Raw genomic sequence first — 5284 nt, 5'->3', positions numbered from 1 at the left:
TATGGGCAGAGATGATTTGAAAATTGTGAATGTTTTTGTCTGATTGCTTTTATTTGTTCTGTTAGAAGACAAGGTTACAAGCTGAGGGTGAAGATGGAGGAGATGGCATGAGAGGTTTGAGGATCAGGGGAGAGTTAACAAACTAAGGAAATACAGTATGGCTGCAGCTCCACTGGAGGTGGAGGTGAGTGTGATATCTTTAGTATCATGTCTGTCAGAGTTGAGCTTTTCTCCAACCACATTCAGTAGAATTGGACTTAGAGTCGGTTGGTGTGAAGTATCTAAGAGTAATGAACAGTGGGATTTAAACCGGTTGGGAGAAGCATCAAACTTGGAATCTCACCCCGCGCCCCCATGGTTTGAACAACTATCCTCACACGAGAATGCTTTCACAAGAGTTAAGGAAACCAGGCGAATTATGACAGGACGTTGGTATAGCACAGAAATAAGACACACTGAAGGGGGCAAGAATGGCCGTTTTATATCATCCCCCTTCTCAAGTCCGAGCATCAGTGTGGTGAGAAGTGCACTTAGGAAGGGAAGGAAACTGAGTACCAGATTTTACCTTGGACCCCAACACCAAAGCACCCCAGGAAAACCCAGCATCGGGCAGGCCCCCACAGCCCCAGACTCAAAGTCGGTACCCATGGACTGAACTTCCAGGCCTTCCTGCACCAGGATGAATCTCATAGACCCAGGGTTCAGCCTCTGCAGTAGATTCTGTCCAGGCCTGCCTAACCAACAGGCCAACCTCAGTGGCCCCGGGCTCCAGACCTTCCCTAGTGTCTGGTCAGGCCATGCCCCACATATGTGGGACCAAGCAGGCCCACCCATGCATCAGGCCTGTCCCAGTTTCCAGATCATCCCGGAGGAGCCAGGTTTTCATCCCTGGTCTGAGACTCCAGTGGCACGCTGGCTCCTGTGCCAGCAGACATCACCACTGGGCCAGCTACCATAGACCCAGGCTCCCGGCTTGTCCCAGTGGACCTAAGCATCAGGCCTATCACAGTGCCCAAAGCCCCTGCAATCTTAGGTTGAAGGCCCACCCCAGCACCAGATTAGCTTCTGTGGAGTCAAGTTTCAGGGTACTATCCTGTGGTTATCCACAGGGGTCTAAGTATTCAAAAACAGGATCCAGTCCCTGGACCAGTTCCACAGACCAAAGTACCAGTCCTACCCACTACTGACCCAAGTACTAGAACAGCCTGCCCAAGAACTCCAGCAGCAAGCCCACCTATGGGCCACGGCAGACATCCTGCTCAGAATCTCTAGACAGGTTAACTGGTAAAGTGCTTTCTCAGATAAATCCTGTCTACAAAGACTGGAATAAATACTTCCCACTTCAAATGCTCAATATACTAACATATAGCCCCATGGATGAAGAACATTCAGAGACACATGTGTCCACCAAAGGAACAAAATAAAGCACAGTAACTGATCTTACCGAAATGGAGACTGATGATCTGCCTGACAAAGGATTCCAAAAAATTATCTTAAGGAAGCTCAGCAAATTTCAAGAAAATAAAACAGCCATTGAAACAAGAAAAACAAAAGAACAAAAATAGTAGCTTTTAGATAATTTTAATGGTCTTTAGAAATTAAATTCTGGAGTTGAAAAGTGCAGTAGAGAACTTCAATAGCAGAATTGCTCAGGCAGAAGAATACAACTCAGGTTGCTTAAAGATATACATTCAAGAGGAAAAAAAATGAAAAGGAAAGAAAGCTTATAAGGATTATGGGACAGCATCAAAAGGGCAAAATTCCCACAGAGATTAAAGAAGGAAATGAGAGAGGCAAAGGTATAAAAAGTTTGAAGAAATGGCAGAAAACTTTACAAGTCCAGTAAAAAATACAAATATCTAGGTACAGAAAATTCAGGATGAAGCCTCTGCTACCACGGATCAGCTCATACCTGGTGCCCATCCAGTTCCCAGTGAACCAGTGAAGGTGCCATTACCCCCGGCAGCTTCACTCATGAGCTCAGAACTTGCCCGTCATAGTATAGCAAATGAGTCCGCATTGCCCCCAAGCTGCTACTAGCTGATGAGGGCATAGTCCCTCTTCCTGCTGCCGGACCAGGCAAGGAGGAGAAACCCCTGCTGGGAGAAGGTCTGCTGCCTTTGCTTCAAGTTCAGTCCATCAAAGAGGAGGAAACCCAGCCTGCAGAGGACATGCCACATTTAGCAAGACCCATCAAAATGGAGAGCCCCCCCTTGGAAGAGTGGCCCTCCCCATGCCCATCATTCAAAGAAGAGCTGTCTCACTCCTGGGAGGATTCTTCCTGCTGTCCCACCCCAAAGCCCAAGAAGTCCTACAGTGGGCTTAGGTCCCCAGCACAATGTGTCTCAGAAATGCTCGTGATTAAGTGAAGGGAGAAGAGTGAGATGAGCCAGTCTTGAAGGAAAGAGCATCTGCAGCCTCCCTGTCTGGATGAGCCTGAGCTGGTCTTCTTAGAGAGCCTCAGCAAGCTACTGAGGCTCGCCTCCTGGCAGGCCCGTCTCCCACCTTGGCTGCCTCCAGCAGGAGGGAGGACCTTTCAAGACCCCCATTAAGGAGACTCTGCCCATCTCCTCCACCTGAGCAAATCTATTCTCCCCAGAACCCCTGAATCCTGGAGGCTCACTCCCCCAGCCACAGCACAGGCTCTTGATTTCAGCCCACTATGAACCCCCCAGGGTGCCTTTGGCTGATGGATCTGGGGCTGATGGATCTGATCCCCTCTTCGACTCACTCCAAGAGCTCCTCAATTCAGAACCCTTTGATCTTGCCTCTGACCCCTTTAATAGCTCTTGCCTTCTGATCTGGAAGTTCCCAAGCCAGGGTCCCCAGAGCTACAGGTTTCCAGCCTTCCAGCAAACCATTCTCTGACCGAAGGTCTGGTCCTGGATATGATGAATGAGAGCCTCTCCAAGATCCTGCTGGATATCAGCTTTCCTGGCCTGGAGGAGGACCCACTGGGCCCTGACAACAACCACTGGTCTCAGTTCATTCTTGAACTATGGTGGAGACTGGACTTGACCTTGCCTTGCTGCTCAAGCTGTCCACCGTTCCAGGCATTCATGTGGTTGGGCAGTCCCAAGGCTCAGTGCCCGTAAGCCCTCTGAGTGAGGACAGCAGGCAGGGACCAGGCTGCTCCTCATAGCTCCCCTGGCCTGATTATGCCAAGGCAGCAGTCACACCTTAACTGCAGCTGGGACCTTTGCAAGCAGTAGGGTAACTGGTCTTTGTGCCGCCTTATGCTCCCTGAGAGAATCTGATTCCTCTGCTCTCCCTGCCAGGAGCTGAAGGGTGGGAATGATGAAAGCAGTGGTAAAAAGGAGTTAGGACTTTGCCAAATCATTTCCATTCTGTGCCCGGGAGTCTCTCACCTTCCCTGCTCCTTGTTGGGTGGCCCTTGTAAATAGTATAAATTCTCCAAATTATTCTCTAATTATAAATTAAGCATATTTCCTTAGATCATTAGAGACTGCCAGAAGGTGGGCATGGTGACAAGGGGTTGCTGTTGACTCTGTCCCTGCTTCTGCTTCCTGGAGAAGGGCAGGACCTGCAGTGCGGGTTTCTTCCCGACCCGAGGTGCCTCGCTCCAGGGTCCTTTACTGTAGGTCCCCCCACCAGGGTTCCTCTTACTGCTCCTTCTCCCCCTCCCCACGTTTCCAAGTCAGCTTTCCCCACAAGAAATCCTGGTTTAAAAGGTCTCGTATTGGGTCAAGAGTTGAATTTTGGGTTGGGTGGATAGGTGTGTCTAAAGCAAAGAGAATGTGCCAGATGTGCCCCCATTAGATGTTTCTCTGATAATGTCCCTAATCATGCCAGGGAGACTAACATTGAGGAGAACTCAGGTAGAGGCTTAAGAAGGTGGCAAGGACCCCTGACCTGCCTGGCTTCCTTAACTTGCACCTCAGCTTTGCAGAGAGCCACCCTGAGCCCCAGCTGACTGCATGTACACGAGCCAGCTCAACAACACTACTGCAACTCCCTCCCAAGTAAAATCCAGGGTGGAAAAAAAAAAAAGGCTAGCAACAGATTTCTTAGCAGAAATATTGCAACTGGAAGAGAATAAGGTGAAAATATATTCAAAGTGCTGAAAGAAGCAAATCATCAACCAAGAATACTGTACCAACAAAACTTTCCTTCAGAAATTGAGAAGAAAAGACTTTCCCCAGATCCCTGGCAGACCTATCTTTGAAGAAATGCTGCAGGGTTCCTGCAACTGAAAGAAAAGGGTGCTAATTAGTGAAATGGAAATATGACAGTAAAAAGTATACACAGTCATCTGGTCGCCTATAAGTCCAGTGATTGGAGAAACTGAGGCAGGAGGGTCACAAGTTCAAAGCCAACCTCAGGCGACCTAGGGAGGCCCTAAGCAACTTAGTGAGCTATCTCAAAATTTTAAAAATGAGGAGACTGGGAATTAGCTCAGTTGATACAGTGCTTGCCTAGTATACATAAGGCCTGGGTTCAATCCCCAGTACGGGAAAAAAAAAAAAAAAAAAGAGAGAGAGAACGGGAATGTGGCTCATGGTTCAATCCCATACCCTCCCCCAAAGTACATAGTCGAATTCAGTATATTCTATTAGTGATATGTAAACCTGTATCTTTAGTATGAAGATTAAAAGATAAAACTACTTTAAAAATTAGTAGCTGAAACAATGTTTTATATTGTTGCACAATATAAAAAAGATGTAAATTGTGCCAAAATGTGAGGCAGGGTGGAATAAAATTGTGCTTCTTATATATGATCAAAATTAAATAATCTAAAAATGGTCTATAAGGTGGTGGTCTACGTGAGTCTCATGGTAACCACAAAGTAAAAACTTCAATAGATAAAAGATAAAAGCCAGGATCAGAGCATGCTAGGACTGGGAATGTTGTTCAGCGTGAGATCACTCTCCTAGCACGCATGAAGTCCTGGGTTTGATCCCCAGCCCTGGAGAAAGTGGGGGAGCAGGCCAATAAAGAAAATCACCTAATCACCAAAGAAGGCAAGAGAGGATTTACAGAATAACCACACAACAATCAACAAAACGGCAGCGGTGGTAGTGAGTCCTAGCCTCTCAATAACTACCTGGATGTAGATGGATTAAATTCTCCAAAGATAGTGCCTGAGTGGATTAAAGGAATAAGACCCAATTACATGCCACCTAGAAGAGACTCAGCCAACATTTAAGGAAACAGAGTGAAAGGAGGGAAAAGGATATTCCTTGTAAATGGGAACAGTAGCGGAGCTAGGCATGTGGAGCACACCTGTAATCTCAGCCACTCAGGAGGCTGTGGCAGGAGGATT

The 5284-nt window shown here is 47.4% G+C and overlaps 1 pseudogene; it reads left to right on the top strand.

Moving 5' to 3' along the window:
* Positions 1 to 1879: 1879 nt before the first annotated feature.
* Positions 1880 to 3095, top strand: LOC124967035 (forkhead box protein M1-like; annotated as a pseudogene).
* Positions 3096 to 5284: the final 2189 nt, after the last annotated feature.

The sequence above is a fragment of the Sciurus carolinensis genome, chromosome 16 (genome assembly GCF_902686445.1).
Source record: "Sciurus carolinensis chromosome 16, mSciCar1.2, whole genome shotgun sequence".
Classification (NCBI taxonomy): domain Eukaryota; kingdom Metazoa; phylum Chordata; class Mammalia; order Rodentia; family Sciuridae; genus Sciurus; species Sciurus carolinensis.
This window is presented reverse-complemented; position numbering and strand designations above follow the sequence as displayed.